The sequence below is a fragment of the Crocodylus porosus genome, unplaced genomic scaffold, assembly GCF_001723895.1.
Source record: "Crocodylus porosus isolate Cpor-Errol unplaced genomic scaffold, CroPor_comp1, whole genome shotgun sequence".
Classification (NCBI taxonomy): domain Eukaryota; kingdom Metazoa; phylum Chordata; order Crocodylia; family Crocodylidae; genus Crocodylus; species Crocodylus porosus.
The window spans coordinates 7,798,092-7,817,847 of NW_017728950.1; the positions used below are offsets into that span (position 1 = coordinate 7,798,092).

A 19,756-nucleotide genomic window follows, 5' to 3' on the forward strand; every position below is an offset into this window, starting at 1 on the left:
GTAGCCAGTACCAGGTCGAGCAGCGCTTTGCCTCTCATTGGCCTATAGACTTCTTCAGTCAGGTAGAGGTCATCCACACATGAGAGGAAGCTTTGCAACCACTCACATTTTGCTGAGTGATCCTCCCACAAAATATCTGGGTAATTGAAGTCACCCATGACAACCATGGTCCTGGAGCATGCAGCCTCAGCCGGTTCCCAGGCAAACTTCTGGTCAAGCTCAGGACTTTGGGTAGAAGGTCTGTAGTAGCCTCCCATCGTTGTGTCCCCTGTGCCGTGTTCCCCATGAATTTTAACCCAGAGGGTCTCCAGTTGTCCACCCTAGTCGCCCATAGCAGCTTGCAGGAACATGTAGCTTTCCTTAACATAGACAGCTACACCCTTGCCCCTTTTATCTACACAATCCCTCCTGTACAAGGTATAGCCATCTATACCCATGATCCAGTCATGGTTGGAGTCCCACCAGGTCTCTGTTATCCCTATGACATCATAATTATTTGCATTGAGCAGGAGGACGAGCTCCTCCTGCTTATTCCCCAAGCTCCCGGCATCTGTGTACAGGTAGGCAAGTGTCCCCTTGGGGGCTCTTGCCTTGCCCACAGATTGTACCAGGGCTGGGGCAAGGGTGGGCTCCCTTAAGTGCCTTGGCCCACTGGCCTTTCAAGGGTTGCTCAGTGGGCCAGCAGTGGCAGTAATCCCCCTGTCCCCCGGCGGGCTTAGTTTAAAGCCCGGTGAAGCAGGTCAACCAGTCTGGCTGAGAAGAGCCTCCTCCCCAGGGGAAAGAGGTGGAGGCCATCTCTTCCCAACAGCTCGCTGCCTCTCTCGCCAAAGAGTGGGCTGTGGTCATGGAAGCCAAAGCCTTCCCGATGACACCAGCGCCTCAGTCTTTGGTTGACTACGTGGATCCTCCTCTCCCTCCACAGCCCATAGCCCGAGACTGGGAGGATCGACGAGAACACCACCTGTGCCCCCAGACCCTTGAGCCCTGCTCCCAAGTCCCTGTAGCACCTCCTGACCTGGCTGGGAGCACTCTGAGCCGTGTCATTGGTGCCCACATGAATAAGTAGCATAGGATAGTGGTCTGTGGGCTGGAGGAGCTTTGGGATCTTCTCTGCAATGTCCCGGATGCAGCAGACTTCCCGGGCTAAGGGGTCTGGGCGGCAGATTGTCCTCTCAGTCCCCCTCAGGATGGAGTCTCCCACAACAAATGCCTTACGTTTTGTCTTGGGGAGAGCGGGGACAGTACCTGCAGTTGAGCCTGTGTTGCCTGCGGGAGCTGGCAACTCAGCAGGCTCTGCTGGAGCAGCAAGAGGTGTGTACCTGTTGCTAAGCTCCAGCGGGGCAGGGGCCTTGGTGCAGCAGGCCTTAGGGCCCTTGACCACCTTGGTCCATGCCCCTGACTGGACAGACTGGACAGAGTGGGAGGTCCCGGAGTCCTCCTTTGTCCTGGAGGGAGATGGTGGTTTACCCTCCGGCTCCCGAGGGAGAAGGGCCTGGCAGTAGGAGTCAATCTCCTGCTCACCGTCCCAGGTAGGTCCTTCGCACCAAGTAGATCCAGATTCTTGGCCAGATTTGCAGTGGTTTGGCTCCCATAAGCAGAGAATGAAGCAAAATGTGCTCACATGATCTTTATGGTTAAAGATGGAGTGAACACTTAGCAAGAATACTGTGAAGTGCCTTCAGACCAGGAACCTTTCTAGTAAGGCTGTGATACAGATGCATGGCATAGTGCTGAAGCTGGAGTGCTGAGTGTAGGGCCTTACTGGATCAGATTGCAAGAACCAGTGATTTTGAAACTTCCTCAAGTACAGATAAAATGTAATAAGAAACACAAGGTTGAACAGTGTTATTTTGTCTGGCATGTTCAGTCACAGGCTGTTGGCAAAATACTGGCTACCTCTTTGCATCTTCACATTTGATTACCTTAAAGGTTGCAGAATTTGAAAAGCTACCAAATCCTTGCTGGAGCATGACTCATACTGCTTCTGGTTTTGCTAGCTACATTCTCCCCATAAAATCTTCAGAAAGTTTAGAATGTGCTAAGACTTGCCCCCATTACATAGTAGGAACACTGCTGAGTTAGCATATTTGAAGACTTCCTTCCTGCCCGTGCTACCCAAAAAAATCAGCATATTTGAGTTTGAGGAACACAACGCCCTTGCATTTAATTTTGTGTGAAAGGCTAATCATAAATATTTTAAAATCAGACCTGTAAATACTAACATGAACTTGATGATTCCTTTACTTGATTTCTCTTACATTGTTCATGCATAGTCCATGATACAATACTGATTTTTCATTGATTTCAGCCAGACATCTGTTTAAAATATAAACATACAATACAGAGCTGGGTCTTGGTAATGGTTTTCAGAGGCCATTTTGATCACATGCTCTATTTGCAGGGGGAGGCGAAAGAGGGAAAAAGTCACCCAAAATTGTTTTAAATGATTTCTTAGCTTTTTTTTTTTCACAGTGTAGGCAACACCAGTTGAAATAGACCTTCACTATAGAAATTGCCAGAACATCACAATGTCAGTGAAAAGGTCTGGACTGAGATCAGAAAGAGAACCTGCTTAAATAAAGATCCTTTTCAGTATAGTTAGGAAATAGTGACATTTAGAACTTTTAGGGAACTTTTAGTTTCTGGCTTTGCCCCAATTAGTGTGGGTAATTTAATCTGTATCTCAGATCCCCATATGTAAAATGGTGATAACAATTGTATAGACTTTGCGACAACAGCCAGCTCTGTATTCTGTGTTTGCAGTGCCTAGCACAATCAAGTCCCTGACTGGAGTTTCTTAATGTTTCTATGACACAGACAATAAGGCTTCATGAGTATATATTTTTTCACAATATATCATGATGAAATGTATTAGCCATCACACCCTGAGTCACTACATGACTCCAGAATAACCACATGCACAACTACAGGCTGAGCAATGACTGGCTTGGTTACAGTATTATGGAAAAGGACCTGGAGGTTATGGTGAACCATAATCTGAATATCAGCTAAGTGTGCTCATCTTCAAAAATGGCAACAGCATCCTGGGTTGTATTAACAGGAGTGTTGCTTGCAAATCAAGGGAAGTGGTTGTTCTACTGTATTCAGCACTAGTGAGGCCTCACGTGGAGTACCGTGTCCAGCTTGGGGCCCCACCTTCAAGAAACAGTTTGGAAAGAGTCCAGCACAGGAAACAAAAATGATTAGGGGCCTGGGACACAAAGCTTATGAGAAAAGGCTGAAAGTACTAGGGTTATTTAGCCCAGAAAAAGAGCCCTTGAGGGGGAAGTTGATAACAATGTTCAAATACTGGAAGGGTGACTATAGAGAGGATGGAGCTGGGATTTTCTCTGTGGCTGTAGGGGCACTAGGAGCAACAGCCTCAAGCTGCAGCAGGGCAAGTTTAAACTGGAAATTAGGAGGAACTTGCTATGAGAGTGGTCAGACTTTGGAATAGGCAACCTAAGTGAAGTTGTGGATTCTCCATACTTGGAAACTTTCAAAAGCATGGGTTAGATAGACGCATGGTCGGAATGGTTTAGTCAGGGGTGATCCTGCCTTGAGCAGAGGGCTGGACTAGATGACCCTGTGAGCTCCCTTCCAGTCCTACTTTCCTATGACCCTAAAACCAAACTTTTTGTTGGTAAGAGCACTTCTTATATTGGGTGTTAGACCCTGTGTTGTGGAAATATTATTTTCAAACAGTGCTGAGTGAATCAGTTGATTTCATGGCTCCTTATCATGTCCCTGATTCTTGCTCCTCTCTGTTAAGGACCCTCTATGCTTTTTAATCGTCTTGATGTTCCACTATTCAATCTATTCTTCTGCAGCTTTGGTGCCTGTTAGCCATTCCTGGGAATGTCTCTCTTCTGTTTCATAGTCCTGCAGACTGTTGTTAACTCTGTCTAAAAATTTTAACTCAGGTGGCAATATTAACTTTGGGGTAGACATGCCTGGCTGAAGCATGAAGGCACAGTCAAGATATTCAAGAAAGCTAGCATTTGTTTTATGAATCTAAGTGAGAGATGTATATTTAAGTGTAATGGCTGCAGGACTAATTCCACTCTATTTTGACAGTGTTTTGCCTTGTATGCTTTCTGTATTTATTCAAATTTAAATATAATCTAGCAATTTAGTGCATGTTCCGATACTTATCTTTATTTTAATTTTTGCTTTGATCTTAAGCTGAATAACTAAGCACTAGCCACCTAGCATGTTGGCAAAGCTTCTCATTTCTCTTTAACCAGAGAAAAAAGTGTGTTGTGCTCTATGGGATGACATGCCACATCATCTGCACCCTCCACCCTTTTCTAAATCCTGGATCCACCTGCTCTGTGCGTGTGTTTATGTGTGTATGTTTATGTGTTTGTGTACATGTCTATGTTTGTGTGTGTGTGTATGTGTCTGTGTATGTGTACATGTCTATGTGTGTTTATGTTTGCATGTGTGTGTGTATGTTTGTGTATATGTAAGTGTGTCTGTGTGTATTTTGTGTGCTTCAGGGGTATAGGTTGTAGCTGTGTTGATCTAAGGATAGTTTCCTCAGCCTGATGGAAGGGTGTTTATACATGAAAGCTTGCAAAGAAGATTTTTTTCCAACCATTTTAGTTGGTCTAATAAAAAATATTGGATTTACCCAAAGAACCTTGTCTGTTTTTTGTGTGTGCATTTACATTTGTCTGTGTGTTTGTGTGGATGTATGCCTCTGTATGTATGCTTATGTGTATATGTCTGTGTGTGGATGTATGTCTTTGTGCATTTCTGTGTGTGTATACATGTGTCTGTGTGTATTTATGTGTGTGTATGTGTACAGGCAGTCCTCAGACTTATGACATAACTGGTTCCTGAAAACGGCATCTTAAGTTGAAACGTAACTCGGAACCGTTTTTCCCTTAGGAAACAATGTTATAAATGGAGATTCGTTCCTGAGCCAAGGCCCAATACCCTATTTTCACTAAAAATAGCCCAGAATTTTGTACTCAATCAATTATAGATGAAGAATATAGCTACATTAATGTATTTATATTGTAAATAGCAATCAGATTGATTTGGAAGGAATTCTCTGAGGTGACTTTGCTGGACTTTTTGAAAGGCTCTTGACTGGAGTCTTCTCAGGAGACTTGGCTGCAGGTTTTTCTGGAGTCTTGTCTGCTTTCTTAAAGAAAGTGCCCAAGGAAGTTTGGACAGGTGTTCTCCAGGGAGATGGGTGACGCAGCGAACTTGTTCACTGGCGTGGCGTTGGATCAAGCATTGTAAAGTCAAAACTGACATCAGAAAGTTGAAACGGGGTGTTAATTTATAAATGTTGTCAGTGTGAAACGTTGTAACTCGAAATGTTGTAAGTCGAGGACTGCCTGTATGTTTGTGTGTATATGTGCGGTGTGCGAGCGCGTATGTATGTATGTGCATGCATGCGTGTATGTGTAATGCATGTGTTTGTGTATGTATGTGTTTGTGTGTAGATCTGTGTACCTATGTGTTTGTGTGTATGCATGTGTGCGTGCCTATGTGTGTAAATGTGTGTATGTATGCGTTTGTGTGTACGTATGTGCGTGTGTTTGTGTGTGTGTATGTGTTTGTGTGTAAGTATATGTCGAATGCGCGTTTGTGCGTGTGCGCATATGTTTGCGTGCCCGTGTGTATGCAGGTGTGCGCCTGTGTGCGCGCAGGTCCGTGCGCGAGTCCCTGGCCCGCTTCTCCCGGCGCGCCCAGGACGCAGGCGGCACCCCGGGGTGCCGCCACCCCCGGCGCCGCAGCCCTGTGCCCTCCCGCAGGCCGGGCCCGGGCCGGACCGTGCCCAGGAGGAAGTGTGCGAGCTGCGCCCGCCTGGAGGAAGTGGCCGCGGCTGCGAAACGAGGAAGCCGCGTCTCCCGGCGCCCTGAGCGCGGGGCCGGGACGCAGCGGCGGGAGCCTCGCCCCGCGCCCGCCTCAGCCGAGCCCAGGTAAGAGCGGGGCAGGGGGAGGCAGGGAGCGGGGACCCCGGGAGGATTGAGGCGGGGCCGCGCGGGCTCCCCGCTGCACCCAAACCCATGCCCGCGGCTCGCGGGGGGCCTGGGCTCCTCCAGGCGCCCGGGCCGGTTCATTCGTGCCGCTCCCCGCCCTGCCCAGGGCTCCTTGAAAGGATGGGACCCTGCCCAGCCCTCCCCGTGCCCTGGGGTGTGGGCTGCTTGTCTAGAGGGAAAGGCATCCAAAACACTTGAGGAAGAGGCGGTATGTCTTATTAGACCAACTAGATAGCTGCAGAAATGTGGGGTTTTTTTCATGTCCTGGCCACACACCAGGGACCCCCAATGGCAACACTGCATCCGCTCTCTCTTTCCAAGCCTCTCAGAGGGTTTGGCACCCTCGTTCCCTTTGGAGGCACCATTTCAGTGGCTGTCGCCCACCAGCCTTGCCAAAGTCTCTCCGCGGCGACACCGATTCTGGCCCTTCGCCACGGATGCGCCCCCACGTCAGCTACACCTCCAAGTCATCTGTCCTCCAAGTCTGCCTTCTGCCAGCTTCAGGCTTCCTACCGTCTCGACAGACCTTGCGCCCCATTATTTTTCAGGTATCATTTGGGGAAAAAAAATGTTGGGAAGATAATAGGGAGAGAATCCACAGGGATCCTTTGACCAAATCAAAACCCTGCGGTGATTCAGCGAATGCTGTAGTTACATTGGGACAAGCGAACAGGCCAGAACCACATGAGATGAAATCCATGGAGAAGGAGATGCAGGTTAGGAAGGCGCACACAAAAACAGAAAATGTGCTTGTGGGTTTGAAAGCAAAACACTTTGAAAAGCTGTTTTGAAACTTTGGGCAATGAAATGAGCATGGGAGCAAATGAGTGCGTCTGTCCTCTCTGCATACAAAATGAAGTTCAGAGCTTGCAGGGGTGATTTAATTGCAGTGTGATTGCAATGTGCCAGTTCGCTCTCTTGGAGCCTGACAAAAGGTCATTAGTTACATTTGTTTTCTTTCTTTTTTTAGCAAACTTCCTTATTTTTTTTCCAAGAAAGACTGTAGAATAGCGTTAGAGGTGACAAAGCATATTAGATACAAGAGGCCTAAATCACTATACATACATCCATACATATATATATACACACACACACACACAAAAACAAATTTTGGTAACATCTTTGATAGAGAGCCTTATGCTGGCATCAAACAAAGAGTGACACAATGTTATTTCAGGACACTTGAGCATGGTGACATCATCTTTTGGGCCCAGTCTAGCAGTGCTTCTTAGGCACAGCTTGTACTGACTCCACTGGGAATAAGATCAAGCCCAATGTCATATTCCTTAATTAGGCTAGTTATAGGTAGATTTTTTTTTTTAAAAGAAAAAAACTACCACTTGTAAGATTATATTTTTCCCCTCATTTAAGGAGCCATTTACATGATCATTCATACTTGCGGTTAGTAATCTTTATTTTGGACAGTGTCCTACAAGCCATACACAGAAGACTTGTATGTTCTGGACCTTTGGGGTCTGATTTTGTGGTGTGGCCATTAGAGCAGACCCCATACTCAGACTCTGAGATAAATGGTCAGAAACTGTTGCAGCCCAAAAGCACTTTGAGCGGGTACTTTTACAGGAACTGTAACAACTTCTCTTTCTCAGCCCTCTGTTGAGCTTGAGACTGATAAAAGACAGAAATAAGGAAGTTTGAGACATCAGTATATTTATATTTTGACGGTTTTCTTCCAGGGGAGGGGGGAATGGCTTGGAGAGAAGCCTTATGAATATTTAAAACAACTTGGAAAGATTTAAAACCAGTGTAGGTTCATCAAAATTGCTGAACTAATTAAAGTAAATATCTACTGCAGTTTTGAATTGAGTTGGAAACTTCTAAAATCCCAAATTGTATTTTATAAACCTTTCAAGCTTTGTTTTTCTCAAAAATAGTAGTAATGTCCATGAAATCAAAGAGGTAAATAGTTACTCTCTGTTACCTTTCTATTTTCCAGCCATTGTGGTTCTGTTGGTATAGCTGAATGAAAAATTTGATCTAATGTCTTGAAAAAAACCCTGAAAGTTATTTTGGGGAACAGCTAGCAGGTGTTTTTAAAAAGTTACTCTGGTTCCAAAATAACTTTTTTTTGAAGACTGGTATGTAAAGTTTCACTTGAAAAAAGTTTAAATATGTAAATCGAATGATAACACAAGCTACATGGACAATTTTTAATCCCATCCTTTTTTCTTCTGATTTGCTATATAAGTGGTCCAAGCTTTCAAAGTCTGTGGCCAAACTGCCGTTGAAGTCAGAGGGATCATGCTCTTCATTTTTAAAAGGGAGATTACATTTCCTTTTCCTTCCTAACACTCGCACAATATCCTGTATTGAGACTAGGACCTTTGCAGAGGTATGGAGCAATCAGCAAGGGAGGAACATACCCGATTTCATTTGTGTTCTAAAATGTTATACTTTTATTTCATTTTTCTTCATTAGCTTTAAAGTCCTGCTTCAAAATCTGAAGATATTGGAAAGACTAACATTGATTTCATTGGGATTTGGTTTACAAAGGACAGGTGGACTATCTAGCTCAAATTCTCCCTTCCCTTGCACTTATTCAAGGCACAGTAATTGACAGCTTTGGCCCTTTGAATATAAATAAATAGTACTGGAAATTTAGACCCATTTCTTTTCTCTCCTCTAATGAAATAAGGCAAAGAACTGAGCTCTTTATGGTGAAGGATTTTACTGAAACCCTTTATGCACTAAATTGCTGTACTACTTTGGGGTCAAAGCAGCCCACACATCTCAAGTTTAAGTCTTAAATGCCTTTCTTATCAGGTCAAGCTTGACTGGTTCTTTTTTCAATTTAAGCCTGATTCTACAATCCCCTATTTATGTTAGTAGCCCTTTTTAAATCAGTGGGACAATTCATGTTGGAGTTCTCACACATCAAAATCTGGCTCTTGAAAAGCTATGATTTTATTAAAGGGAAATGAATTTTACAACAAAAATTTGCCTGCAGTTATGCATTCTTTTGAACTATTGAAAACCTCCTTTTCAGTTTCTTAGCCTGAATTTATACAGAATACCCACTTGTCTTCCAGTATCCAAGTTTAATTTGAAAAGTCTCAGTGACTACTGCTAAGAGTAAAGATTACTTATTACCTTGCAGAATTGGTCCCTTTTTCCTTATGCTCTGTATGCATAGTAGAATACCAAAGGCACACACTACATAGTTACAGTACTTTTGTTAGCATTATACTTTCAGACTTGCAAAAGTATTGTCATTGAAAAATGATAGTTCACTTCTGTGTTTCCTATCTGTATTTTAAGCCCCAATGGTAAGGTTAATTTGCTTTACATGTGACGCTACAAAATTAATCAGAAAAACTATGAAAAGAAAAAACTAATACATACATCCTGGCTTCATACAATTTTTAAAACTGAAGTTTTACCCCCGATGGAAACTAAATCTAGTCTCTTTGGCAGTGACTCCACCAAGAAAAATCATTACGCATTGGTGGCCTGAATAGATCTATCCAAATGTTGTTGTAAAAAACAACTATAATGTAATCATGTATAATTATTATTTATATATGCATTATGTCCTATATTAATAACATTAAATACATATTGCATGTTCATATAAATTGTACAATTGAGCAATTATTCTGCAAATCAAGTTGAAAGTGTGTGTGTGTGTATATATATATATTATTAACAATGTGTTTCAAAAGGGAGCCTCACTTGCTTTGTGCGATAAATGTACAATATAAAGTCTGAAAGGTCTCTTCAATGTTCATGGTTCAAAGTTAAAAATAAGTCATAACTTCCTGTACAGATACTCATATTGAACTGCCAGCTTAGTTGTTAAATGTACATATGTTTGTGAAGGGAGGGTGAATCTTAGACTCTTAAATATAACGCAGATGCTGTTGGATTCTAAAGCTGTGCTCAGTCTACAATAGTTATAGTGTCTTGTACAATGGGGAAATGGTCATATTTGGCATATAGTTACACCACTCTATGAGTATTCCACTATTTCAAAGAACAACTTTGCTCTAGCATAGTTTTGTTATCACTTGATTTATGGCCGGTGCTGATTAGAATGCATTAATTTGTTGAAACTTCCATTTTTTTTTTATTTAAATAGTGCTTCATCATGCCCATGTGCACTGGGATTAGATTTCCCCAGCACAAGGTAATGTAGACTGAATGTCCTGCACGCAGAATAACATGAGCAAGATGCAGGGAAACCATGTGAGCAGTCCACAGCTCTTATACTCTGTGTGCAAAGCTGTGAGGGGCTATATGCTAAGGGGTTTAAAAATGGGATTCTTTAATTTGTGATTCTAATGCTCTTTGTGAGGAGTGTCTGCTTTCCAAAGATACAGTCAGCTCTGGTTGGGGATAAGAAGGCATTGGATAAATGTAGGGCTTCCAGGAAAGTTCTCAAGGAAAACTGCCTTCCTGTGGGTCCACATACAAATCCATTTCACCTCTTCTCTTCAGCAGAATGCTAGGAAACATCTTTGTGATCACTAAAAATAACAATAGCAATAATTTACTTGAGTGCCATGAAGTGTATATAAAGTTAATTGAATATAAAATTGAGGTTTCAGCTTCAGTTTCTTTACTTCTGCAGACTCAAATTAGAAAGTGAGTGCTGTTTAGATGGAGACATTTTATTAAGATTACTTTGTTTTTTCCAGCTACTGTCTGTCAAATGGCTCTTCTGGTTATAGCTGAAGATAAAAATATAGATTTTTATATAACTGTAGCTTAGAACATGAGGATGGAAATGAGAACTTAAGAGATCATCAAGGTTGTAAGATGTAATGAATTAGATGATTGCCAGATCTGCAAGAAAAGCATTAAGGATGCAGTATTACTGTGTGTGATTCTCAGCCAGGTGCTGTGGCACCCTTGGGTGCCATGAGATCCTTTTAAGGCTGCTATGGGGTGCCACTCATTATTAAGCACTGTTAGGTATATAGGCATCTATACATGATTTACAAGACAAATCCAGAGATTTTAAATGGGAAACTGTAGTCTCAAAAACATTTTGATGTGTTGTGGTCTTTCTGAGTTCTTTGAAATGCAAGAGTGATTCTGTTATTTTTCTGTAATCCAAAAGGTAAGAGCTGGCATTTTCTGAGGGGTGGTTTGAGTCTAATGAGGGAGGGGTACCTTGAGTCTAAAAAAGCAGAGAACCACTGCCTAGATGACTATACTTTTTAACACTACTTGTTTAACTGTTAAATTGATCAAATAAGTGAGATGAAATATCTCTAGTCTGCCCACAGCTATGTAGAAGGCAGTGCAGTTGCTGTCAGTTTAAAATGGTGAAAGTGAGAGAAGAATCAGACTTTAAGGTATTTAGTGTAGTATCTATACCATTGATTACTAGGAGGCAAATTTTGATTTTAGTTATATCATTTCAAGTATCTAGTGGCTTTATCGACTTAATGGAATTACTCTGAATTTAAAACTGTCGGAGAAAGAGGATGACTCTAGAGTTGACTTTGATAGTGTTGCTTTTAATTTAAACTGGTGAATTGCAAATAAAAGTTAGCCTAGAATGGATATTTTTTCAATATTGTACAAGTATGTAGTCACGCCAAATTTAAACTGAAAATCTGTTGTGGGAGTTATGTTTGGAAAATAAGATGATATAGTAGTGTGATTTCCACTCACCAGTTAAGTAATGTTTTTGTTGGACCAATTGTATAGTTGGGAGAGATGTTGGATAAGCTTTTAGGCACAGAGTGCCCTTCCTCAAGTCTGAGAGAGAAGATCTTGCTTCTGGCATAATTCTTACAACACCACTCCAACCCTACCATTAGTCATAAACTTAAGGATGCACTAAGTGCTCCCACTTTTGAAAATTTGGTTTGGTGTTATTGTCATTTTGAATTGAGCCAGTTTAATACTCATAGTTCAAAAAATGATTTTTACAAGATGGTGTGAATTTTGAATTTAATTTCCTACCTCTAAGGTCTATTAGTTGAGCTATGACACATTTTAGAGTTAATATGAACGCTATTACAGCATTTGTTTAGTTTACAAATTTAGAAAATATTTAACTGCATGTCAGACTAGATATGCATGAATCTAATGAGGTACATTTTGCAAGGAGGTCTGTGAAGCAAATAATAGCATGTTTAAGTGAGGGGTTATATTTGCAAATCAGATAATTGAGTTGACTACCTATTAGACCAAGAGAATGTAATTTCTCAGATATATGTCACTTCATCCAAGCTGTGACATATCTTTTAAATGATCTAGTCCCTGATCTGAGACAGCCTGAGAACACTGGATTTCTTGAGTGGGGATGGACAGAAAGAGTAGTAAGGGTTTTAATCATCCCAGTATGCATTTAAATGAAGAGCATGAGTTTCCCCTTACTATGTACTAGATTCTTCTATGTGCAGTAAAAGGAGCATATGTCCAAGCAAAGGTAAAAGGGGATAGGTCATCATTACATTAGAAACAAGTTTCAATTATAGCTTTTTCTGGCAAGTTGCAGCTGTGGAATCAGGATATCACGATGGCTTGGTAACACAAAAATCCAAAACCACCCTCACCCCAGAAGAGAAAAAGAACAAATGACTAGTCCATACATGGTACAGATGGATGTTATGTGTGTCATTGATTAAAGGTTGTGTGAAAAAGAGCACTGAGATGTTGCAGAATTTCACAGTTCAGCTCTGGAAAAGTGACAAAGAATCATAGGGATAAGGTCATGTAACAGGTGCAGGCTAGCCATAATACTCTGGTCCATATCCAGTAGGTAGGACAGAATGCACCCCAAAGGGATGCCAGTACTAGCTATTGTTCCATAGCTAGTGTATTGGGCACTAGATAGTCATTTTCAGATCACTTTGCAACACAATATCTGATATCACTCAAAAGGCAGCACAGTGTAAGAGAACATTTTTTGAAAATGAAGTATTTTCGCAGCCTGGCTACTTCTTACATCAGTGCAAAAGCTAGGGAAATATTGCCCATTGGCCCAGAATACTGTGAAACCAGGTGCATCCTCTTTCTGCCCAGGATGATTAATGGGCCTTGCCAGGAGTGTTTTCACTGGTCTTGCTGCTGCAAATAGGTTTTCTTATGTGTGGGGAAAAGGGATAGGGGTTATTTGCCTTTTTCATAGCTTCTTCAAAACTTAGATCTGTAAATTTGATTTGAGCAGTGGATAATGTGTTTAATCCAGGCTGTCACTCAGTGAATGTTATAAGTCCCTCTGTTTATGAGACTGTTTTGGATGGCAAGATAAAACATTCTGTCAGATATTAGCTGAACTATTTCTTCTTTGATGATGGATGGTACTTGGAGGGGACAAATACTAAGTGTTCACTCTGTTAGTTTAGGATACTGGTGATCTTATGCTAATGCACATTAGTAATGTTTTATCTCATAACCTGCCTTTCCGTTAGGTGTCCTGGATAGCTAGCAAAGCCAAGTCAAGAACTGGCCCACTGTTGGAGGAAAATCTCGTCCTCTTCTTTAGTGCCAGCTTTGCTTGAGAAATCAACTTTTGATATGGGCAATTTAGGGACTATCGGCCAATGTCACACCTTCCATTAAAATAAAAAGTATATTTTACTTTTTCTTCCCTTTTTCTCTGGGAATGAAGTCTTCAGCTTGTATAATTGCCTGCAGAGATATATAAATTGAACAGTCTCTGTGCCTGTGGGAGCTAACCTCACCCATTTCCTAGTGATAGCATCTAGTATTTCTAAGACTAAAGTAACTCAGCAGAAATATATCAGTGTGCTACAATCCTCTCAGTCCCAAAAGCTGAGAAAAAAGAGATTAATTTGTTTCTGTAATTCCCATCTTAGTTTTGTGTTTCAAGATTTTTCAGATTATGCTTGTGATTACAGATTCTGTATGCAGTGGCCTATATCTGAATGAAGAAAGGCCCCAGTTCTGCTGCTTTCATACCTGTTGATTTTTATCTTATTACAATATGAATACTCTGAGAATATAAGTCCCACTGTAGATAAGTGCTATATAATGAAGCTCTCCAAGAGACCCAAGCTAGTTGTATATTCTTCTGGTGAGACTCAAGACTTTGGGAAATATTTTTTACAACCTGTTTCAGTGAAATGACTGAAATGCATCATTTTAAATCTGCATGTTTGTCTCAGTCACTTAAGGACATGTGATTGTGGTGGACTGATAATACTTGATTAGCAGTTGGGAACACCATTAACATTTAAAGCTTTTAGACCAGAATATAAGGCTGAGATGTTCAAAATTGCCCAAAGGAGTCCACAACCTTTAGACAGCTTTGAAAAGTCTTACATGACTACTGCTTGTTTAAAAATTGTTGTCAAATCCCTTTATTTGACCAGAAATTAAACAGACCATTTAAGGCTATATAATATAAGGAAATTGTAAAATGCACTACCAGTTCTGGCTCAGTTCCTATACTTAGAGTGGCATAAATGCTTGTCAGACACCACAGTGTCCTTTCAGTTTTGTTTCAGGATAAGGGTCTCTTATTTTTGACACAGGATTTGTGTTTAGCTCCCTTTTGTTTTGCTTCTAATATGATCTCTTTTTAATATCCAGTTTCTGGAGTTGATGGCATCTTAGTTCCAGTCTCCTAGAGTCCATGCTGAAATCTATAAATTGTGATGAGCAAGACAGGGAGGGCATGCATAGTTATCCAGGTTGAGAGCAGAGCCTGGAAAGTGCTGAGGCTCTTCAGAAGGATACTGTGACCTGCAACTTTCACTGTAGACAGTACCATGTAGGGGGAGGGGTACCCAGGATCAGGGCTCTGATTTTGATTTCTTCAATTTGGGAAGTCAGGTTAAAAATATTCCAAGGTTTGTCGTCATGGAAATTGAATATTCCTGACTCACAACAGACTTATAGGCATACTGTCTCTCCTGGATAAAGAGAAAATCCAGGATTACACGATTTAAAAATAGTTAATCTGAAAACAAATATTTGAATCAATTTTAATTCAAGATTTGTGTAAAAGTTCTTATTTTATCTTTACTGATTTGTCCTCACCTGGTTTGTCACAACAGCCTCTGAATTATAGCCTAGATTGTCTCTAAAAGACAATCCAAAAGATGGATAAAGTACCTCTGGAATTGTGTTACACCGGGTATATCTACACAAGAGGCTTTACTGTGTAGATTAGTCTGATGCACAGTATAGCATCACTGTCTACATGTGTGTACATTTACTGCTCAGTAAATTAGGCTACTGTGCAGTTAACTACTACCTGTAAATACAGGTAGTAAACTAACTGTGGAATAGATACTGTGCAGTAACACATGTGTAGATGCTGACCAGGCTCAGCCCCAACACTAGGAAGCCACAGGGCATGGGGAACTCCCCTGGTCCTGGTCCTGCTTGGCTCCTGGCTCCCTCCAGGAGCTGGGAACTGAGCAGCACCAGGACAAGGTAGCTCTCAGGCCCCTTGCCCCCCCCTCCCCGTCACAGCTCAGCTCAGCTACTGGTTCCCCACAGGAGCCAGAAGCTGAGAAATATCAGGACTGAAAAGCTCCTTTATTCCCTGTATAGCTGGGGTCTGGCTAGGATCTGTTCCACTTCTGAAGGGAAGAATAGGTTAGTGAATAAGATATATAGCAGTGCCCGTTGAGTGCAGTCCTCCTCAGCAACACTGCTTTTCAAAAGTCATGGTGAGCCACTACATTAAATACATTCTGACTTCTTCACTCCCACAGCTGAGCTGTGCCTCTCTTTCCCATTTCCAATTATTCCTGTTTTTTCACCAGCCCTAAGTAAGCAGCAGACATCACCAAATGGGGTCCTAAACAGTTCACCCAGAGTCCCTTCATCACACCCTCTCTCAGCCTGGTGCATATGATTAGTGTGGCCCCACCCTCCATGAGGTGAAGCCAGACCAGGTTGCCTTTTTGAGGGGGCATATCTGAAATACACACACATACTGAGCAGTACTGAGCTGTGCGGTCACCATGGCTTGACATGCTGCTCACTTTGCTGGTCCCCAGCTCAATGAACCACATGGTAAATGTTGTGTCCTTTGGCTTTGGACTAATATCATGCATCATTTGTTCTATACATAAGTAGGTGCCAAAGTGTGACTTAAGAGTGTGTTTATGGAGTAGCTGTACTAAAATTTGCAGCATTTTCAGAAAAAATGTATGAATTCTGGATGAACTAAGTCTATGGGTACTGCATACAAATTACTACAGCTATATTTATTTTAAGGTCAGTTATTTTAAATTTGCTTCTCACTTTCTTACTTCTATGTGCTCAGAGAAAGCAGCATCTGACATTGGAATGAGGGGTGGGGAAGAAGGGCCTGTAGGGGAAAGAAAGGCTACTTGACCACTCCAGATTTATTTTCCCTGCTGTAGCAGTAGGAGAGGGACAAATTCATGACAAACCTCCAAAAATATATATGGAAAATTATATCCATTTTCTATATCTGGAAAATTATATCCATTTTTTAAGATTTCTATACATAGAATCTAAATCTTAGGGGGTCATCGTCTAATCTGGGTCACCTTATATTTGAGTAAATACAGTATATATTTGCTGGATGGACATATGTATATGAAGGAAGTTTCTTGGTGATTAATGGAAAGTTTCAATGGAAAATTTCTTGGTGATTTTTCTGGACTGTGGATTAGGTCTTATTCAAACTGATGCAGTTTCCTTTAAAATCAGTAGTAATTTTGTATAACTTTAGGAGCAAGATTGAAACATGAGATTTACTAATTTTCCTCAAGAGACACTCCATTCAAGACAAAAAAATGGGCAAAAGATACCACAAAAATCCTTGCTTGTGCATTCTGTAAATCAGTTCAATAATTCCCTAAGTATTTAGAGGTGGCTGTTGGCTCCAGGACTTCATTCCATAACTGCTTCTGAATACAGACTTTGTTAGCACTGTTAGCATGACACTGGAGTCAGTAGACATTCACAGATTCACAGATGTTTAGAGCTGGAAGGGACCTTGTGAGATCATCAGGTCCAGCCCCCTTGTTGGGCAGGAAAGACTGCTGGCATCAAATAACCCCAGCAAGGTGTGCATCCAGTCTATCCAGGGTAGGTGCCTGCATCACCCCAACTGGGAGTCAATTCCAGAGTCTGGTCACATAAACTGTAAAGAAGTTTTTACTTATATCCTGTCTGAAACCTTCTTCTAGAAGTTTATGACCGTTGCTCCTGGTTTTCCTCTGGGGCGCTTTGGTCAATACTTGTTCACCTGGTCCCTGAAGCTCTCCTCTGATATATTTGTTCACCTGGTCCCTGAAGCTCTCCTCTGATATATTTCTAAGCAAATCCCCCCAAGGTCTTCTCTTTTCTAGGCTGAACAGTCCCATATCTGTCAGCCTTTCTTCATATGACTTGCTCTTCAGGCCTTAAGTTATGTGTGTGGCTCTTCTCTGGACTCTTTCAAACTTCTTCACATCCTTCTTGAAGTGTGGCACCCAAAACTGGATGCAGTATTCCAGCTGCGGCCTCACCAGTGCCAAGTAGAATGGGAGAATAACCTCCTTAGTTTTGTGTGAGATGTATTGGTTGGTGCATGCCAGCATATTGTTTGCTCTGCTAACTGTAGGATCACACTGACCATTATGACCCCCAGGTCCCTTTCAGCTGTGGTGCTAGCTAGCGTAGCACCACCGAGCCTGTAAGTAAGTTATGGATTTTTCCTCCCCAGATGGAATACTTCATGCTTCTCAGTGTAGAACAGCATCTGGTTCTGGTCCACTCATTTAACTAATCTGTCTAAGTCTGCTTGGATTATCAGCCTACCCTGAGGCATGCCTGCACTTCCCTAAAGCTTAGTGTCATCAGCAAACTTTGCCAGTATGCTTTTCACCCTCACATCCAGATCACTGATGTAGATGTTGAAAAGTACAGGTCCAAGTACCGAACCCTGGGGAACCTCCCTAGCCACCTTCCTAGGTCCAGTCCCACAGACAGTTTCCCACCCATCTGACCGCTGAACTGTTGAGCCTGTAGTCTCCTAGTTTTACCTTGAGAGCCTTATGGGACACCAAGTCAAAGGCCTTCTTAAAGTCCAAGTAAATGCCGTCGACCTCATCTCTCTCACCCAGGTAGTGAGTAACCCGGTCGTAGAAAGAGATGAGGTTAGTCAGACGTGACTCTACCCATGACAAAAGCCATGCTGGCTGTCATTATTACTGCCAACTGTAGAACTATGGATTGGTATCAATTAAAATTTCTTTATGTGTAAATCCATTCCCTTCTCAGTGTAGTTACTCAAACTTTTCACTGCATCTAGAATCAAGACCTTTCAAAATCTTTGTCTTGCTGGCATGTTTGGCATACTTGTTACATCAGTGCACATCACACTAACAAAACACTTTTAAGGACAAAAGCAGTGAGCAGTATTGAACACAGTGGAGTTTACAAGAGAGACCCGCCCCCTGCCCCAACTCAGCTGTAGCAAAATCGTCATTGGGTTCTAAGTAGTAAGATGCGAGTCTGGGTACTAGGCATTAAAAATCATTTTGCCTATAAGAGAACATCCTTCCATCCAAATGATACAATCTGTTTCATAGCTAAAATGTTTGCTTTGACAAAAGTCATCTTTCTTCCAGAGGCAGTATCTATATCCACAGCAGCAAAGGTGTTCCCTGGGCAGAAGGTAAAGCATGATTTGGTAACCACTAAATAATTTTTTTTCTCTTTAGATAGCAGAAGCAATTAACTTAGATGTAGAAGTCAGTGTTAGGCTCCCCATCTTTCTCCTGAAAAATATAATCAAAGAAACATCATCATATCGTGTGCTTCAAAGATGCCAAGCTGTTTTCCAATAACATTCTTTCCTTCAAGGAACTGAGGCAGGCAGTTCACCATCTTAGTCAGAAGTTAGGTAGAAGGCAGGAGAGTGTGGTACCTTAGGGCACTTCTACACGTGATCTGGGGGGTGGGAGGTGTGCTTTAGAGCAGTTCCAGGAGCTGCTCTAATTAAAGCGCTGGAGCATCTTGTGTACTAGTGTCCCCGTGCTTCAAAATGGTAGTGGAGGCACTTGAACTAGAGCTTATTTGAGCTAGAGCTCTAGTTCAGGTGGCCGTGCTGCCATTTTTAAGTGTGGGACTGCTAATACACAAGATGTGGGAAGCCACTGGAGCACGGTAATTACTGTGCTCCAGCAGACTCCATTAATTGAGTCTGTTCCAACACACTTTAATTCCAGAGCATCAGAGCAGTCCAGCAGCATGTCTACGGGGACCCTTATAGACTAACTCGTTTATAGAGCCATAACCTTTCTTAGGCTACTGTCTATTTTGTCAGTAGCTGTCTGATTAAAGGATCCATGGCTAAGTTTTCAAGTGGAAAGCACATTGTGTCAAACAATTAGAAGGATGCTGGAAAGTCTGCTGAGAATGGTCTTGTGGAGGAAACTGAGTGATTCACTTGGCCCAGTTTTGGCATTAAAAAGAGGGATGGAGAAGAAGAGTTTTGTTCCTCTCTCCCACCATCAGCACAAGAGAATTAAAAGTGAAGTTAAAAGCAGCATTAGCAAAATACAGTTCATGTTTATAACTACTGCTGTCAGACTAAAAGAACTTCAAAATAAATGAAATCCTTGATTTTTTTTTTTCCAGTACTGTTGCAGTGTTTTCATAGAGACAAGATTTGTAAGGTGAGGCAATCTCTTCTCTTGGACCAACCATTCACCCTCCTAGCAGTAGGGATAGCATTATTGTTGCCAAGTCTTGTGATAATTGATATTTTCTCTTAAAGCTTCAGATCTTAGAGTCACTTTGCTTTGCCAGAATCTTATCTGTCACTTACAATAAAAACA

At 41.9% G+C, this 19,756-nt stretch overlaps 1 protein-coding gene across 5 annotated transcripts in view; it reads left to right on the forward strand.

Annotated features, from left to right (window-relative positions):
* The first annotated feature begins 5,810 nt into the window (after positions 1 to 5,810).
* Positions 5,811 to 19,756, forward strand: part of SYK (spleen associated tyrosine kinase) — an 87,788-nt gene continuing 73,842 nt past the window's right edge. The window contains exon 1 of one of the 5 annotated variants that reach the window (XM_019555248.1): positions 5,811 to 5,942. The gene's annotated coding sequence lies outside the window, so the exon portion shown is untranslated. Of the gene's footprint in view, positions 5,943 to 6,395; positions 6,551 to 10,107; positions 10,147 to 19,571; positions 19,595 to 19,756 lie in introns of those variants that run through there. The other 4 variants (XM_019555244.1, XM_019555247.1, XM_019555245.1 and 1 more) reach the window with 4 other exon arrangements.